This window comes from Culex quinquefasciatus, chromosome 2 (assembly GCF_015732765.1).
Source record: "Culex quinquefasciatus strain JHB chromosome 2, VPISU_Cqui_1.0_pri_paternal, whole genome shotgun sequence".
NCBI lineage: Eukaryota > Metazoa > Arthropoda > Insecta > Diptera > Culicidae > Culex > Culex quinquefasciatus.
Genome location: NC_051862.1, coordinates 35,496,008 through 35,516,920, shown reverse-complemented (window position 1 = coordinate 35,516,920; position 20,913 = coordinate 35,496,008). Strand labels below are relative to the sequence as shown.

The 20,913-nt window shown below is 33.2% G+C and overlaps 1 protein-coding gene across 3 annotated transcripts in view; it reads left to right on the top strand.

The window, feature by feature from the left end:
- Positions 1–20,913, top strand: part of LOC6034233 (ecdysone receptor) — a 443,529-nt gene that overhangs the window by 47,986 nt on the left and 374,630 nt on the right. For 2 of the 3 annotated variants that reach the window (XM_038253384.1, XM_038253382.1), the window contains exons 1-2: positions 722–1,183; positions 5,159–5,836. The exons of the other annotated variant lie outside the window; for it this stretch is intronic. The gene's annotated coding sequence lies outside the window, so the exon portion shown is untranslated. Of the gene's footprint in view, positions 1–721; positions 1,184–5,158; positions 5,837–20,913 lie in introns of those variants that run through there. 3 annotated transcript variants of the gene reach the window in all.

Genomic DNA, 20,913 nt, shown 5'->3' with positions numbered 1-20,913 from the left:
AGTTGCTCGATTTTGTTTTGTTATAAAAAAAAAATGAAATCGTTAAAGCTACCAGTACCAAGTTACTCAAGCTTTCACATTTTGAATTTATCTTTGAACTTCCTGGCGCATTTTTACTTTGTTTATCTTCATAAAGAAATTAAAATTTATTAAAAAATATTATTCCAGGAATTCTGTCCCGGTATTTCCCACCCACTTAGCTGTACAATAATATAAGATTTTTCTTCGCAGAAATTTGTTTTGTTTCAGAACAAACAAAAATTTATCGAAACAAAAATTTTACGAACCTTTTCCACATCGGACAACTCCACTCAACATCTTTCCCCACAACAGAGAGTGAGCTCCCCCGTTCCAAATCAGCTGAAACGCGTGCTTCTCCACTCATTTCGGCGAGCGAAGCTCGTCGATTCACTCACTTCACTCACGCCAACGGCGCGTCGAGGTCGCTCCCTCGCTCCACCGCCACCCATATCGGGTTGATGCTCCCCAAAACACTCCCCAACACGAAACCCACCTCACCAGTTATCGTCACCCAAACAATACCGCGCGCTAGTATTGGTGCGGTCTGGTGGATGCGTTTATGCTGTGTTTTGCAGAACTCTCGACGCTCGGCGATGTTTTTTCCGTCGCTTTCGTCGTATTCGAGCAGCTCAGCCGCCTATGAATCGAGCTGAACGCAACAAAACGCGAACCAACCTTCGTCAGTCTCTCGCCATCCATTGATTCGCTCGGTCGTCGCGCGACCGTCGTCGTCTTTTCCCATTGTGTACCACTCTTTATCGCGTTTGTCTTCGTGTGGTTATTTGTATTCTTCGTCGGCGTCGCCGCCGCCGTGATCATTGTAGTCTTCGAAAAACAATAGCGGCGCCGGATTAGCCGAACTGCTTTGATCGTGCCGAGCAATCTTTGCGAAGTGATCGAAGGTCACTTGGATTGGTCGGCGCGCGCGAACAAAAACACTGCAACAGTGGGATTCGAACCCAGACCGTCTGGGAGCCGGCAACGATGTCTGCTTCGCGTTACCGCTTGGGGCGGTTCCCTTCCGGGGACGTTCCGGGTGTTCCGGAAAACTAAAAAATCTCGTAGAGGAAAATTTTCTGTGGAATGGTCAGCTCCAGCGGAAAAGTTCGTCTGCCGCGCCAAGCATTGCAGCAGCAGTGCAATAGAGTTTTTTTTTTCATGTGTGAGTTTCCCGAGGCCTAGGCGTTCTCGTATGGGTGTGTTGGTTGGATCGGCACTTCGGCGCGGGGTTTTGTTATTGTTGCTCGGGCTGGCCCCATTCATGAAAAAGTATGCCGTCGCCGCCGAATGCTGGTCTAGGCTGAAGAAGAGAAGTGACAGAAGAAGAAGCGGCGGTCTCTAGGCCTACGTCGTACTTACACATTTACACACACACACATAGCGAAACAGTGCTGATGGTGGTTACAGCAGTTTAGAGTGGAGAAAGAAAAAACAACCGTTTGAAATTCTGCATTCCGGATGCTGCACGGTCCCCAGCGGTGGGATTGTAGATGTACGTGTGTTTATGTGTGTGTATTTGTGGGGGAGCTTGTAATGATGCATATCGCGTGGAGAAAGAACCTGTGTGATGTTTGTTATTTGCGCGTGAAGTTGTGGGTGATGTTTTGGCAGGGCGCAGAAAAAAAAATTGGGCGAAGATGACTGCGATCAGCTGAAACGATCGAAAAAAGTTGATTTTAATGATTACCAGAAAATCTACTTCAAATTCTGATATAATAAGTTGTTCCATAACATCCAAGAGCTAGCAGTAGTTGATATGTCGTCCATTGTTGCAAAATAATTCACTTTTAAGGTGGTTGAAGTCCTGGAAAAAATTCCAGGATTTTTTAAAATATTCAAAATGTCTAAATATGGCGAAAAATAATAAAAACAGATCGCTAAAATTACCAATTCGTTGTAACTAAAGTTCAGTTTTCAATTGTCATAAAAAAATTGATTTCATGGTTGTGTAAGAAAGTAACTAAATTTTTGAACGTGTTCGGCTCGCTTAAAACCTTTTGAACATATGTGAAATTCAGGTGTACAGTACGGCAAAATGTCTTCCCTCTCCCCTCGACTTTGGTCATGGTCAAAGTACATAAATTTCAAAAAATATTTGCAATGGCCTCAAGGTGGACTATTCAAGCCATTATTGTTAATTATTTTAATTAAAAAAATATACTTAAAGATAATAAAGTACAACAACATTTTTTGCAGACAATAAACAGTAAAAAAATGGTTCCAATTCGTAAAATCACTTTATTAATTTCGATATTTATTTGGTTTTGGCACTCTTCTTTGTGAATTTGAAATCTTATGCTTTTGCTTGGGGTTCATTGACTATTTTTGATAAAGTATATTAAAATCGGTTCTGTCCAATTTTCCAAAATGCCATTTTCAGAAATTCAGCCCATTCCCAGAATTTATATTTTCCAGTATATACCATTGCTCTAAAATGTTTATTGTTGATGTTTTACCAATAATAGGGCAATTTTCATGAGAATAGTGTAACTCGTAAAGATTTACTTTTTTTTGTTTGGTATTTTCAAATCTTCAAATCTCTAATATTAAAACTGTTGCAAATCATAAAATTCATAATAATATATTATTAATCATCATCATCATTGGGTCATTCTGGGTAATGACATCCTGGGAATTAAAATTCTGAGGAATGGGATAAATTTAAAAAAAATGTATTTATAGTTTAATTCTTTCACTCAATTAACCTACGTAGAATAACGTATAACACCCTTTGAGTGGAATTATAATTCAAATGTTCATGTATTTTGTCAATTGGAGCCTAACATTTCAAAAAGGCACATAACTTTTGTAAACAATAGTGCATTCCTTTTACTCAAATGACAGTTTACATAAGGTGTGAAAGGAACACACTCTTGGTTAAAAAAGTTATGTGCCCTAATGAAATGGCAAGCACGAATTGATCATATAAATCAAAAAATGTTGAAAAGTATAACTTTTCGAATCAAGTGCTGAAAAATTCCACTTTTCAGCATCCATTGCAGTGCTGAAAAGTAGAACTTTTCAGCATTTGTTTTGAAAAGGGTTACTATTCGATTCTATTATTATTGGTCCAGAAAAGTAGGCTACCGTCAGTGGGGGTGACTATGGGTCAAAAAACGATACACCTCTCGAAATTTCTTAATAACAAAAACAATTTAAATAACATCGAAAATCTTTCAACGTAGATTTGTTCTTAGATAGTTTACTAACATTTTCCCAAAATATGGTGGATCTTGATGAACACTACCTTAAATGCCAATAGTTTGAAAATTGACCCAATCTCACCCCTTAGAGGGGGTGACATTGGGTCAAATGAAACTAAAATGATGCTCAAGTACAACGATATGGTAAAAACAAGTCATCCAACAGCGTTTCTTGTTCGAGGGAATCGTATTGACACGCTACAATGTTTGAAGTGGAGATTTTCAAACATTTGGGTAGTTTTCGAACAAATTCTAACAAAAGTATTAGAAAAATGATTTTTCGAGAGGTCATTTTTGGCCAAAAACGTACCTCAACTTTAGACAGCTGCCAAAATAACAGGATTTGTTCTAGGAACGAGATTTTTTCAGCGAAGTCATCTTAAGATGTTCCCTACACAACCCTTTTAACAGAATTCAGTTTCAATGAGAAGAACCTGAAAAACGGTAAAATCCGTAAAAAATCACTTTGACCCAATCTCACCCCCCAGACCCAATGTCACCCCCACTGATGGTACATATAATCGGATGCGCAGCGCATCAATATTATCATTTGGTTTATTTTGCATAAATATAAATTATTTAAAATATGCTTAAATTTAGGAAAATGATGCTGGAACGAGTTTGATTATTTGAATTTACAAAAAAAAATATAGAAATGAGAATTAAATATATTTTTCAAGAATTAAATATTTTAGAATAAACATATTTGAATATATTTTTTTAAATAGACTGTTTATAACTGCTCACGTATGGAAGAACGGAAATCTGCAAAAAATATTACAGAACAAGAATATTATTTATTTTAAATGTGTTCGAAAATAAACTATTGGTCATCTATTTTTACAAAGAAATGCGGCTATTGTATTTTTTAACACACAATAAATATGAATAAATTATTTTAAAGGATAAAAACTTTGAGTAAAATAGAGCTAAATCTATTTGAATAATATAATAATTATGTTTCAATAAATGCAAAAAAATCACAAAAATGACAGTTAATAAAAAATATTTGTTTTCTCTAAACCTTACTATTAAAAAGGACTTGTTTAGGGGGTTGCCAAAATGTCCAAATTTCATAATATTCCTGGTTATTGTACCATCCATATTTATGAAACTCTTCAATTTAACTGATAGTTCCGCAAATATGGTCAAATAATTCACAAAACCACAATTAAGTTTCAATTCAATTGGTTTCAGCGTTTCTAGTCATTGGCTTGTTGAAAATTCAAATATCTTCCCCGAACATAAAACAATTTCGTTGTCCAATTGCATGAATTTAAAGGTTTCAATGTTTTTGCTCATAATTTTCATCTAAAAAGTTTACATTTGCAGTCGTTCGATATACCATATCGAAAGATCACGTTAATAGCTTCCAAACCTACAAACATTACAGAACTAAAAAGTAGTCTTCAGCATCAATTTGAGTGCTGAAATTGTCAATTTGGACATTTATCTTGACGGGAAATAACATACCGTAATCTGGGGTGAATCGGGACTACAGTCTGAATAGGGACAGCAGTTTTTAGAGCACTTAGAGCTTTTAAATTTGAAAATGGATGTACACATTTTGTTGGCCTGAGTCTGTTCTAACCGAAACCAACATAAAAAATCAAAATATTGTGCTCCAACATAGTTAAAACTGCTGTCCCAATTCGCCCCATGTGTCCCAATTGACCCCAGTTTACGGTAAAACGTTCACTGAAAATTAAAAAAGGGGTTTTCCGGGATTGCAACAGATGTTGTAATCAATTCGTTAACAAAAACTAACATTTAAAGTTGTATGTTTAAAAACAAATTTGAATGAAGATTGCAATACATGTGAATAATTGTTTAATTGATTTGGATTACTTCTTTTTTTCTTCTATATACATTTCTGTTACTGATTTGGCTCAATATTTTGAGAGAAAACAAGATTTTAATTATTTTCATCACAGACGTCTACTTCAAGAAAACAATCAAACTTTACCAGAACATGAACGAAAACAACAAGATCTAAACAAAAAATAAGGAAAAAATACAAGTTCATATCTCCAGAGTTCATCCTCGATGTGGGTGCAGATGTTCATATATCAGTGTTTTTTTATCAGTGTGTCCTGAATGAATCCAACGAAGAGGGAGAAAAACGCAATATCTCCAGATTCTAATTTATTGTATAATAAAGTGCGCTTTTTCTGCTCGTGAGGGCAGAAAAGGTAAATTGGAGTCGGCAAAATTAAGAGGAAAATAAATAAGAGCCAAGTGTCGAAAACATCCAGTTCTACACAACCGCAGTCGTGGAGGGATACGAAGTTGTAACCCAGTCATTGGAAACCAGCTGGAAAGCAGAAGAAAATCTCGCAAAAGTGTACGGTTCAAGTACCGAAAGTTCCAAAATAACAACCAACTTGAGTAGAGGAAGAAGTAAAAGAAGAGCAAGAAGCTGCCCGAGAAAAAAAACGAGAACCAATTCCTCAACATAATTAAACAACAGTTAGACAGTGAAGAGATTCAGACGCGAATCAAGAAGAACGCTCGGGAGAAGATCTAGTAGAGGGAGGAAAGCTGGAGCACACTTTTTTGGCCAGTCAATCAACGCAACGCAACGCGGAGAAGGAGGTGAAAGCAAAGCAAAGGTAACGAAAAGAGCGATTAAGTCGCGTAGTTTTGGTGCGGCGGGGGGTATGAGGAGGGAGAAGAAGAAAAGGAAGGAAAAACTAGCAGAAAGTGCGTGAGGAACTGTTGTTTTCTGATTCTTTTCTTTTGCTTCTATATTAGAGGTTCTTAGATTGTGACTAAAGGAAAACGATGAGAAGAACAGTGTAGCCCTTTGGGGGTACCGTTAGTCAGTGAGCATGATTTTTGTTTGAGTTTGTTAAAAGTTAATGTAAGAATTAGTTGTAGGCAGTCACTTTTTTTCAACTTATTCTTTGTTTGTAAACATAAAAACATGGAAATCAGATTTTTGACTTCTGTACTGTCAAACAATTAACAAAGTGTTACTTTTGAATACCTTTTAAAATTTGCAAAAATGACAAAAATGACAAAAATGACAAAAATGACAAAAATGACAAAAAATGACAAAAATGACAAATATGACAAAAATGACAAAAATGACAAAAATTACAAAAATTACAAAAATTACAAAAATTACAAAAATTACAAAAATTACAAAAATTACAAAAATTACAAAAATTACAAAAATTACAAAAATGACAAAATTACAAAAATGCCAAAAATGACAAAATGACAAAAATGACAAAATGACAAAATGACAAAATGACAAAAATGACAAAATGACAAAAATGACAAAATGACAAAAATGACAAAAATGACAAAAATGACAAAATGACAAAATGACAAAAATGACAAAATGACAAAAATGACAAAATGACAAAAATGACAAAAATGACAAAAATGACAAAATGACAAAAATGACAAAAATGACAAAAATGACAAAATGACAAAATGACAAAATGACAAAATGACAAAAATGACAAAATGTCAAAATTACAAAAATGTCAAAAATTACAAAATTACAAAAATTACAAAAATTACAAAATTACAAAATTACAAAAATTACAAAATTACAAAATTACAAAATTACAAAATTACAAAAATTACAAAATTACAAAATTACAAAATTACAAAATTACAAAATTACAAAAATTACAAAATTACAAAATTACAAAATTACAAAATTACAAAATTACAAAATTACAAAAATTACAAAATTACAAAATTACAAAATTACAAAAATTACAAAATTACAAAAATTACAAAATTACAAAATTACAAAATTACAAAAATTACAAAAATTACAAAAATTACAAAAATTACAAAAATTACAAAAATTACAAAAATTACAAAAATTACAAAAATTACAAAAATTACAAAAATTACAAAAATTACAAAAATTACAAAAATTACAAAAATTACAAAAATGACAATTGATGATTGTACTCTTAATATCTTAATCAACAACAAAATTCAAGCTTCATTCTCTAGGACAGCGATTCTCAACGGGGGTACCAAGCCTACTTGATTTACATGGCAGGGGGTACCGGCCTAGAAGAAGGTTGAGAATCGCTGCTCTAGGACAAAGATGTTTTATTAATGCTCCAATCGTACGAAGGTCTCCACCCCAATCATTTGTCATTCATTACGAACGAGTGCATCCTGGTTGCGACCGGCGAGTCCAAATAGAAGTTTCCAGTCGGATATCGATGCGTCGATCCCCGCGGGTCATTCGATCTCAACTCTCTAGATCTTCAACCGTTGATAGAACCACCCGAGACTGCACTTCTTTTCAAGAAGTAGCTGCTGCAGCAGGGGGTCCCTCCTTGAAGGTTTCCCGCGCGCCGAGACTTCTTCTCCTGGTTGGCGGAAGGCAGCGCGATATGCTAATAAGGTTGTCCTTGAACGGAGACGTTGGTGTTGTACACCCCCTCCGCCGCGTACAACAAGACTGACGCTGACTGACTGTGGAGAGTTACGACGATTTGACGCGGCTATCCGGTTCATTTGCTGCAACGTGACTGTGGCAAACAAGGGGGGCAAATGTGAGGCAAATTTCTTGCTCTGTTTGGAGTAGAAATCAGGCTGTATTTGATTAGTGTCACCTCGAAAACTCTTGGAGATCGCCATGCACTCAGCAAGTCAAATGACACCCGGCGGGGAGTTATTCTAGTCTGCCGGAATGCATTACTTGCACCGAGTGCAACGATTAGCATAGCTGCAGCCCTCGGGGTGTTCAACTGTTGATTCCTCAAGCTGGAGTCAACAGTAACGTAGAACTACGCCAACTCCACCTCAAGTGTCCGACCCGTCATCCGTGACGCCGCCGCCTGCATCATAACCTCAAAACTGCATCCAACTCGCCGCCGTGCAGTTCAGTGTGCGCTTTCGGTCCGACCTTGGCCCAAATTTTGATCGTTGCCCCGCTGGTCGTCGGTTCGCGAAACCCCGAGAAGTTCAGCCGAGTCTCGGTTGAATGGCGCGAAGCCGACGGCAAACCTCCTCTGAAATCGTGTTTGGTGGTTGATTTATTGCTGGCTGACTGTATTGGTGCTGGTGGTGTAGAATTTTGCAATTGTTTTTGCCTATTGCTATTGTTATGAGGGTATGTTGAGGCTGCTCGTAACTTTAGGTCGGTTGACGTGTACCCGCAGCACTCATAACTTGGGTGAGATTATTGCACGGTACTCGTATTGGCTTTAAGGCTTGAGGTCAGGCCGGCGGGGCGATTTTTTCGCTTTTTTGTTTACGTTATTTTCGCTCTCAGCACGAGCGGCGAATGCGACGAAAACTCTCTCGTTGCTGTGCCGTGCTGCCAGACTGTGTGTTTTACACTATGGGCAAGACACGAATTCAAAACAGGTGCTTATTGTTGGTATCAAGAAGCAAATTATACTAATTTGGGGTCGCTGAACTCGAATATGACCTCAAAAATACTCCAAAGTACACAGGGAATGTGTAATCCAAGATGGCGTCCAATATGGCGGTAGAAGAATATTGGAAATGTTTATACAGAAGTTTAGCAAGCAATCGGCATCTCAAGTTTAACTAATTTGGAGTCGCTGAGCTCGAATATGACCTCCAAAATACTCCAAAGTACACAGGGAATGTGTAATCCAAGATGGCGTCCAATATGGCGGTAGTAGAATATTGGAAATGTTTATACAGAAGTTTAGCAAACAATCAGCATCTCAAATTTAACTAATTTGGGGTCGCTGAGCTCGAATATGACCTCCAAAATACTCCAAAGTACACAGGGAATGTGTAATCCAAGATGGCGTCCAATATGGCGGTAGTAGAATATTGGAAATGTTTATACAGAAGTTTAGCAAGCAATCAGCATCTCAAGTTTAACTAATTTGGGGTCGCTGAGCTCGAATATGACCTCCAAAATACTCCAAAGTACACAGGGAATGTGTAATCCAAGATGGCGTCCAATATGGCGGTAGTAGAATATTGGAAATATTTATACAGAAGTTTAGCAAGCAATCAGCATCTCAAATTTAACTAATTTGGGGTCGCTGAGCTCGAATATGACCTCCAAAATACTCCAAAGTACACAGGGAATGTGTAATCCAAGATGGCGTCCAATATGGCGGTAGTAGAATATTGGAAATGTTTATACAGAAGTTTAGCAAGCAATCAGCATCTCAAGTTTAACTAATTTGGGGTCGCTGAGCTCGAATATGACCTCAAAAATACTCTAAAGTACACAGGGAATGTGTAATCCAAGATGGCGTCCAATATGGCGGTAGTAGAATATTGGAAATGTTTATACAAAGTTTAGCAAGCAATCAGCATCTCAAGTTTAACTAATTTGGGGTCGCTGAGCTCGAATATGACCTCAAAAATACTCCAAAGTACACAGGGAATGTGTAATCCAAGATGGCGTCGTTCTGTGTGCTTTGGGGTATTTTTGAAGTCATATTTGGTTATAGCAACCTCAAATTAGTTGAGCTGGTGATTACCTGTTACATTCCCGAATAATTTATTTCAATATTACATCAGATTAGTTTTTTCTTAAATAATAATATTTTTATTATATTTTTATATTTTTACATTTTTAATTTTTTTATATTTTTATATTTTTATATTTTTATATTTTTATATTTTTTATATTTTTATATTTTTATATTTTTATATTTTTATATTTTTATATTTTTATATTTTTATATTTTTATATTTTTATAATTTTTATATTTTTATATTTTTATATTTTTATATTTTATATTTTTATATTTTTATATTTTTATATTTTTATATTTTATATTTTATATTTTTATATTTTTATATTTTTATATTTTTATATTTTTATATTTTTATATTTTTATATTTTTATATTTTTATATTTTTATATTTTTATATTTTTATATTTTTACATTTTTATATTTTTATATTTTTATATTTTTATATTTTTATATTTTTATATTTTTATATTTTTATATTTTTATATTTTTATATTTTTATATTTTTATATTTTTATATTTTTATATTTTTATATTTTTATATTTTTATATTTTTATATTTTATATTTTTATATTTTTATATTTTTATATTTTTATATTTTTATATTTTTATATTTTTATATTTTTATATTTTTATATTTTTATATTTTATATTTTTATATTTTATATTTTTATATTTTATATTTTATATTTTTATATTTTATATTTTTATATTTATATTTTTTAAATTTTTATTTTTTATATTTTTATATTTTTATATTTTATATTTTTATATTTTATATTTTTATATTTTTATATTTTTATATTTTTATATTTTACATTTTATATTTTATATTTTTATATTTTTATATTTTTATATTTTTATATTTTTATATTTTTATATTTTTATATTTTATATTTTTATATTTTTATATTTTTATATTTTTATATTTTATATTTTTATATTTTTATATTTTTATATTTTATATTTTTATATTTTTATATTTTTATATTTTATATTTTTATATTTTATATTTCTATATTTTATATTTTTATATTTTTATATTTTATATTTTATATTTTATATTTTTATATATTTATATATTTATATTTTATATTTTTATATTTTTATATTTTTATATTTTATATTTTTATATTTTTATATTTTATATTTTTATATTTTTATATTTTTATATTTTTATATTTTAATATTTTACATTTTATATTTTTATATTTTTATATTTTTATATTTTTATATTTTTATATTTTATATTTTTATATTTTATATTTTTATATTTTATATTTTTATATTTTATATTTTATATTTATATTTTTATATTTTTATATTTTATATTTTTATATTTTATATTTTTATATTTTATATTTTTTTATATTTTATATTTTATATTTTATATTTTACATTTTATATTTTTATATTTTTATATTTTTATATTTTATATTTTATATTTTTTTATATTTTTATATTTTTATATTTTTATATTTTTATATTTTTATATTTTTATATTTTTATATTTTTATATTTTATATTTTTATATTTTTATATTTTTATATTTTATATTTTATATTTTATATTTTTATATTTTATATTTTTATATTTTATATTTTTATATTTTTATATTTTATATTTTTATATTTTATATTTTATATTTTTATATTTTATATTTTTTATATTTTATATTTTTATATTTTATATTTTCATATTTTTATATTTTTATATTTTATATTTTTATATTTTATATTTTTATATTTTTATATTTCTATATTTTATATTTTATATTTTTATAATTTTCATATTTTTATATTTTAATATATTTTATATTTTTATATTTTATATTTTTATATTTTATATTTTTATATTTTTATATTTTATATTTTTATATTTTTATATTTTATATATTTTTATATTTTTATATTTTTATATTTTTATATTTTGTATTTTTGTATTTTTGTATTTTTGTATTTTTATTTTTATTTTGTATTTTTGTATTTTTGTATTTTTGTATTTTGTATTTTGTATTTTTGTATTTTTGTATTTTTGTATTTTGTATTTTGTATTTTTGTATTTTGTATTTTTGTATTTTTGTATTTTTGTATTTTGTATTTTTGTATTTTTGTATTTTGTATTTTTGTATTTTTGTATTTTTGTATTTTTGTATTTTGTATTTTTGTATTTTGTATTTTGTATTTTTGTATTTTTGTATTTTTGTATTTTTGTATTTTTATTTTTGTATTTTGTATTTTGTATTTTGTATTTTTGTATTTTGTATTTTTGTATTTTGTATTTTTATTTTGTATTTTTGTATTTTTGTATTTTTGTATTTTTGTATTTTGTATTTTTGTATTTTGTATTTTTGTATTTTTGTATTTTTGTATTTTGTATTTTTGTATTTTTGTATTTTTGTATTTTTGTATTTTGTATTTTTGTATTTTTGTATTTTTGTATTTTGTATTTTTGTATTTTTGTATTTTTGTATTTTTGTATTTTTGTATTTTTGTATTTTTGAAGAGAGTAGTGCGGTTCGGAAGGTGAATGACAGATTCTATTGTGGCTCGATTAGATTCCGTATTTTTTCGGTGAAATTTAAGTATTTCTGTGGCAAAAGTGGTATCAATCGGTTCGTCTTGATGTGAACTGAAGAGGGATTGTGAAGTTTCCCAGAAAAAGCGAGATCTTTGTGATTTTTTTGTTGTATTTGTATTTTTGTATTTTTGTATTTTTGTATTTTTGTATTTTTTTATTTTTGTATTTTTGTATTTTTGTATTTTTGTATTTTTGTATTTTTGTATTTTTGTATTTTTGTATTTTTGTATTTTTGTATTTTTGTATTTTTGTATTTTTGTATTTTTGTATTTTTGTATTTTTGTATTTTTGTATTTTTGTATTTTTGTATTTTTGTATTTTTGTATTTTTGTATTTTTGTATTTTTGTATTTTTGTATTTTTGAAGAGAGTAGTGCGGTTCGGAAGGTGAATGACAGATTCTATTGTGGCTCGATTAGATTCCGTATTTTTTCGGTGAAATTTAAGTATTTCTGTGGCAAAAGTGGTATCAATCGGTTCGTCTTGATGTGAACTGAAGAGGGATTGTGAAGTTTCCCAGAAAAAGCGAGATCTTTGTGATTTTTTTGTCATTTTAAAGTTAGCCATATTTTGAATTTTGACGTTTGCACGAAATCAACGCGAGAGAAAATCCCCACGCAGAGAGCTACTGCTTCCTACAGTGTGCGTGTAGTAGTGTGGCTGTTTAGGTTCGGCGTTGTTGTGTGAGCCGGCACAGGCGGCCACGGCCAGGCGCTCGTTACATGTGTGAAGGATTTGTTCTACGGTTGAGGGAATTTTTGTTTGGAAGGTGTGCCAAGGAGGAAAGGAGTGTAACCCAACCTTAACCTAAGGTGACAGTTTTCGCGAGTGGTCAAAGACATTCAAATGTGTGTGATGAATAAAAGTGTTCATGGCCAACTAGGTTGGATTATGTTAAATTGATCATTTTTGAAGAAGATTGTTATAATACGGGTTCGGTTTGCCAATTTCACGCACAGAAATTCGCAAAGTAATGGCATGTGTGAGAAGCTGGGGCCTTCGCGCGAGAGTTAAGTCGGTGTCGAGAAGCGAGAAAGTGAGAAGGCTACAAGCGACCCAAGCGGAGATGGTGTTGCGTGGCGTCGAGCAAAGGGGGTAGTGAAATTGATCGTGTGTGTTGGGAAGTCAACGCACAACATCGAGCATCGAGCTACTGAATTCTTCGTCGCTCATGTATGTATGTATGTGAGCGGGAGCGAGGGAGAATGTAGGAGCGTCAACATCGGCTGGGCTGGTTGAGAGTGAGAGAGGATCACAAATAATAATGGTAACGGTCGAAAATCGTTACCATTCGGATCAGGTAAGCGCACTGTGCATACAACTGTATATGCCAGCATTGCTCTTCATATTTTAAGGTGAGTGTGTTTATTGTTTATTTTTTTATTTTTTGATTTTAAAGTTTTGCTTGAAAATTAGAAAATCAAATGAAAACAGCATAATCCTTGCGTAAAATTTGAATTCAAAATTTTAAATAATGTAATATCAATAACTTATCATATTACTAAAAACTGTAGCTATTCAATACTAATCTTTGTTCTATCATCAACAGAGAGCGAGTTGTGGCGCTTTAACCACGGCAAATAGTGTCCAGGGCATTTGTGGAAATACATTGTCCCAACCCCGAGGGTCCCGGAGCACCAAAACTTCTTAGCATGGTGCTCCCAACGATTAATTGCTCTTAAAAACAGGAACGTGAGCGGGGGATCCCCACGTTTCTTCCTCCCCTGTAGATTCAGAACTGTATTGCTGTTTGAACATTCGTGCTCAAACTCAATCCACTTCAACGAATCATCTTTGCGGTAAACTTTACGCAGTTGGCCTGGCCGCTTTAACGTTTTGTGATGCTTCAAGGCAATTTATTGCATTGGGGCACTGCAAATGTTAATAATGACAAGAGGATGCTAGGCGTTAATCAACCTAAGGCATTTTCCAGGATGCCCTCGAAAGACTGGCTGCGCTAGGGTTAGATTAGATTAGATTAGATTTTTGTATTTTTGTATTTTTGTATTTTTGTATTTTTGTATTTTTGTATTTTTGTATTTTTGTATTTTTGTATTTTTGTATTTTTGTATTTTTGTATTTTTGTATTTTTGTATTTTTGTATTTTTGTATTTTTGTATTTTTGTATTTTTGTATTTTTGTATTTTTGTATTTTTGTATTTTTGTATTTTGTATTTTGTATTTTTGTATTTTGTATTTTTGTATTTTGTATTTTTGTATTTTTGTATTTTGTATTTTTGTATTTTGTATTTTTGTATTTTGTATTTTGTATTTTTGTATTTTGTATTTTTGTATTTTGTATTTTTGTATTTTTGTATTTGTATTTTGTATTTTTGTATTTTTGTATTTTGTATTTTTGTATTTTTGTATTTTGTATTTTTGTATTTTGTATTTTGTATTTTGTATTTTTGTATTTTTGTATTTTTGTATTTTTGTATTTTTGTATTTTGTATTTTTGTATTTTGTATTTTGTATTTTGTATTTTGTATTTTGTATTTTTGTATTTTGTATTTTTGTATTTTGTATTTTTGTATTTTTGTATTTTGTATTTTTGTATTTTGTATTTTGTATTTTTGTATTTTTGTATTTTGTATTTTTGTATTTTTGTATTTTGTATTTTTGTATTTTTGTATTTTTGTATTTTGTATTTTGTATTTTTGTATTGTATTTTGTATTTTATTTTTATTTATTTTTGTATTTTGTATTTTGTATTTTGTATTTTTGTATTTTTGTATTTTGTATTTTTGTATTTTTGTATTTTGTATTTTGTATTTTTGTATTTTTGTATTTTTGTATTTTTGTATTTTTGTATTTTTGTATTTTTGTATTTTTGTATTTTTGTATTTTTGTATTTTTGTATTTTTTTATTTTTGTATTTTTGTATTTTTGTATTTTTGTATTTTTGTATTTTTGTATTTTTGTATTGTTTACTCCTGGGACACTACAGAAGATCAAAAATACCTTTACATTTTGGTAGACTTGTATCCGAATCTCCTTGAGGCTATCCGGATATGATCTGAGGTCAAAAACTACCGACCCCTACTTTGTTACGACGGTAGACCCATGGGCCGTAACTCCCGGGACTCTACAGAGGATCCAGATCATCATCACGTATCAGTAGGAAAGTCCCTGAACCTCCATGAGGCTATCCAGATATGATCTGGGGTCAAAAACCACCGACAACTGCCTTGTTACGACGGTAGATCCATGGGCCGTAACTCCCTAGACTCTATAGAAGACCCAGAACATCACCACGTATCGGTAGACAAGTCCGTGAACCTCCCTGAAGATATCCGGATATGATTCTGAGGTCAACAACCACCGACCTCTGCCTTGTTACGACGGTAGATCCATGGGCCGTAATTCCCGGGACTCTACCGAAGACCCAGAACATCACCTCGTACCGGTAGACAAGTCCCTGAACCTCCTGAAGATATCCGGATATGATCTGAGGTCAAAACTACCCACCTCCGCCTTGTTACGACGGCAGATCCATGGGCCATAACTCCCGGGACTCTACAGAAGACCCAGAACATCACCACGTATCGGTAGACAAGTCCCTGAGTCTCCCTGAAGATATCCGGATATGATCTGAGGTCAAAAACTACCAACCTCTGCCTTGTTACGACCGTTGTCCCATGGGCCGTAAATGCCGGGACTCTACAGAGGACCCAGATCATCATTACGTATCAGTAGATAAGTCCCTGAACCTCCCTGAGGCTATCCGGATATGACGTGACCAACCACCTCTACTTTGTTACAATGGTAGATCCATGGGCCGTAACTCCCGGGACTCTACAGAAGACCCAGAACATCACCACGTATCGGTAGACAAGTCCCTGAACCTCCCTGAAGATAGCCGGATATGATCTTAGGTCAAAAACCACCGACCTCTGCCTTGTTACGACGGTAGATCCATGGGCCGTAACTCCCTAAACTCTATAGAAGACCCAGAACATCACAACGTATCGGTAGACAAGTCCGTGAACCTCCCTGAAGATATCCGGATATGATTCTGAGGTCAACAACCACCGACCTCTGCCTTGTTACGACGGTAGATCCATGAGCCGTAACTCCCGGGAATCTAAAGAAGACCACGTATCCACGTATCGGTAGACAAGTCCCTGAACCTCCCTGAAGATATCCGGATATGATCTGGGGTCAAAAACCACCGACCTCTGCCTTGTTACGACGGTAGATCCATGGGCCATAACTCCCGGGACTTTACAGAAGACCCAGAACATCACTACGTATCGGTAGACAAGTCCCTGAACCTCCCTGAAGATATCCGGATATGATCTGAGGTCAAAACTACCGACCTCTACTTTGTTACGACGGTAGACCCATGTGCCGTAACTCCTGGGACTCTACAGATGATCCAGATCATCATCACGTATCAGTAGGCAAGTCCCTGAACCTCCATGAGGCTATCCAGATATGATCTGGGGTCAAAAACCACCGACCACTGCCTTGTTATGACGGTAGATCCATGGGCCGTAACTCCCTAGACTCTATAGAAGACCCAGAACATCACCACGTATCGGTAGACAAGTCCGTGAACCTCCCTGAAGATATCCGGATATGATTCTGAGGTCAACAACCACCGACCTCTGCCTTGTTACGACGGTAGATCCATGAGCCGTAACTCCGGGAATCTAAAGAAGACCACGTATCCACGTATCGGTAGACAAGTCCCTGAACCTCCCTGAAGATATCCGGATATGATCTGGGGTCAAAAACCACCGACCTCTGCCTTGTTACGACGGTAGATCCATGGGCCATAACTCCCGGGACTTTACAGAAGACCCAGAACATCACTACGTATCGGTAGACAAGTCCCTGAACCTCCCTGAAGATATCCGGATATGATCTGAGGTCAAAAACTACCGACCTCTACTTTGTTACGACGGTAGACCCATGTGCTGTAACTCCCGGGACTCTACAGATGATCCAGATCATCATCACGTATCAGTAGGCAAGTCCCTGAACCTCCATGAGGCTATCCAGATATGATCTGGGGTCAAAAACCACCGACCACTGCCTTGTTATGACGGTAGATCCATGGGCCGTAACTCCCTAGACTCTATAGAAGACCCAGAACATCACCACGTATCGGTAGACAAGTCCGTGAACCTCCCTGAAGATATCCGGATATGATTCTGAGGTCAACAACCACCGACCTCTGCCTTGTTACGACGGTAGATCCATGAGCCGTAACTCCCGGGAATCTAAAGAAGACCACGTATCCACGTATCGGTAGACAAGTCCCTGAACCTCCCTGAAGATATCCGGATATGATCTGAGGTCAAAACCACCGACCTCTACTTTGTTACGACGGTAGATCCATGGGCCGTAACTCCCGGGACTCTACAGAAGACCCAGATCATCACCACGTATCGGTAGACAAGTCCGTGAACCTCCCTGAAGATATCCGGATATGATCTGAGGTCAACAACCACCGACCTCTGCCTTGTTACGACGGTAGATCCATGGGCCGTAATTCCCGGGACTCTACAGAAGACCCAGAACATCACCTCGTATCGGTAGACAAGCCCTGAACCTCCCTGAAGATATCCGGATATGATTTGAGGTCAAAAATTACCCACCTCCGCCTTGTTACGACGGCAGATCCATGGGCCATAACTCCCGGGACTCTACAGAAGACCCAGAACATCACCACGTATCGGTTGACAAGTCCCTGAACCTCCCTGAGGCTATCCGTATATGACGTGAGGTCAGGAACCAACCACCTCTATCCTGTTACGACGGTAGATCCTTGGGCCGTAACTTCCGGAAGTTCTTGGAGAACTTCAAACATCTCTACAGGAACAATAGAGTATCTTTGGATGACCTAAAACATCACTACATACAAAATTCCCGAGACACCCTGAAGCTACGCAAGCATGACCTCCAAGTCGAAAATACCTCATACTAGTAGATGTCCGAAGGTTTGATGATAAAATATTTTTCGACAATCAACATACCATGATCACAAAACCCTTAGTCGACATAACAAGAAATCGACATAACTGACATAACATGCCGGTGGTCACATGCTATTTTGTCGACTTTCCCCAAAAAATAGTTTCACCAAATATTATGTTCAAAATAAAAATATTGTACCATAAACTTTTACGAAGAAATACAAGAAATTATTCTGGCATCACTGTAACCGGACCCAACAGCAGAAAAGCGGGAGAGAGCGTGAGAGTGCAAAAAACACGTGGAAATATTTGCTTTCAAATTTTTTTTCGGAAATAGCCAAATATGCAAATATTTGTTAGGCAAACTATGACTTTCTATACACCAAATTGTAGGAATTATCTCGACTACAACCTAATAAAATATCATGCCTAAATTTGTGTTTTATAAGTACAAAATATTCATGCGAATTCGACATACTACCAAAATATGCCACTAAATAGCCAATATTTTACGTAAAACTCAATCAATCATGTTCAAATTTTACCCAGAGATACTTTGGGATGTTGTCAACATATGTTAAAGACGGTTTTTTGAAAAACATCTTAGAATTCGAGAAATAAATATTCTCCCAAAAAATTTGGATTTGCTGCCCGATAGCCTTAAGGTGCATTGTTATGCACCGCGCAGCACATGGTCATCGATAGCACGTGAAGGCTATGCCGGTTTGTGGAGTTTATTGACTTTTAGAATGAGGAATTGGTAAGTTTGAGGTTAATCTGTCGAACACTTAATGTAGACGGAAATAAGGTCATTTTTTGGTATTATGAGAAGCGCAAATTGTGTTATCGAAATGGTCGGATTACAGTTGTTAAAATACCAAAAATCTCCATGGGCTGGGAGTCGGGTAACCCAATTTCATGGCCAACATATTGACAAAATTATCCCATTGTTCTAACTAATTTTAACAAATTTCCTTAAAGAGTTTTATCAATAATTACAATAAAACTGCTTTTCATAAAAATTTAATTTTAAAGACATGGATGGAAAAAAATTAAGCTGTCGTGATTCGCCAAAATTACCCCATTGTTCTAGACAATTTGAAAAAAAACATATGTTAGGGGTTTTATAAATCATATTCAAAATCTTCTTTAGAATTTCAACTAACGGAAAGTGGGGCAAGTGTAACAAGCTAAGGAAATGCTCGTTATAACCCATTTAAAAGTTAAAAAAATCTGTCGGATTTTATTATAATCATCTTATTCTAGGTCTTGACTAAGACTTTGACAGAGCAAGTTTAAAAAAAATCCTGTTTTTTATGTAAAAAATTGATTTTAAAAATTTTGATTTTCCGTACGTTCTACTCAACTAGTGGGGCAAGACGAACAACCCGTTGGGGCAAGAGGAACAATGCATGAAAAAACATGTTAATTTGCTAACAATTGAACTGTTATCACTTAGATACATCAGATTAGAATGTATTTGAAAGGTTTCTTCCATTTTTAGGCTAAATAATAATGTTTTATTAAAAATTTTATCGTTTTCACGAAAATAAAATATTATTAAGATGATAAATAGTAAATTTTCATAATATCACTATGTTTTGTATGGACAATTTTTCCAAACAATTGTTTATCAGTTTTTAAGTACTTTTTTGTATTTATTTCACAATAAAATATGTTGTTGCAGCAATTCGTAATTTTTTCCATACTAAAAATCCATATGGTACACTTGCCCCACCTGAACAAGATTTTTTAAAAGCTCTCAACAAAAATAACCAAAAGTTAAATCATACTATCTAATAGGTGTAAGTCATTGGTTGGAACACTACTGATCTAGGAAAAATAGCATTTTGATAAAATGAGTCTTAAAACGAACCCTAAGCCTTATTTTGTACTTTCCAAATATTATAAGAAAACAAAGGTTTTGTAAAAACTTCATTAAATCTTATGCCTCGTGGCGTTTACGTCGTTTTGGCGGTTATGTGGTAGTAGAATCAGCTAATTGCATTGCTAGCAACAATTCCTCATACTGGAAATAATCAAAATTGTAAAAATTACGGCCGTACGAGCGATTGTTCCTCTTGCCCCGTATGGTCGTCTTGCCCCACCTTCCCCTATTCAAAAAAACAGAATTTAAAGACTCCATTTCATGGCCATAATAATCACCTATTCTAGAGTTTTTTAAAGGTCCTATAAACATATGAAACACAATAGCTTATAGGAGCTTTAAAAAACTCTAGAATTATCCCATAGTTCAAGTCAGTTTTAACAAATTCCCTTAGCAGGGTGGCCACTAAAGTCGGAAAATTGGGATTTTTTTGTGAAAAAGTCGGAAATCCTGAGCATATTCGTTTGAAAACGAATATGCTTTTGAATAAATTTGTAATAATTTATGTAATTATCAATACCTTTGCGCATTTTTAAGTTCCTTTCACTATTTAAATCTGAAAATTTGAAAATGAATAGACTATTTAAGTAATAAAAAAAATATTGCATAAATTAACGTAGTTCATGCCAGTTAAACTATAATCGAGAGGCACTAGAGATTAATTCTTCTTAGCATTTAGTAAAATTTAAAACAAAAGCCTACTCGGTCCTAACCAGGCCCCAGTTTCAAAAAAAAAAAAAAAAAGATAATAGTAAACTTTCAACAGTAACAAAGCTGTTGAAAACTCATATGTAAAAGAACTAAATTTCAACGATTGCGACCAGCTTAAAATTATTATT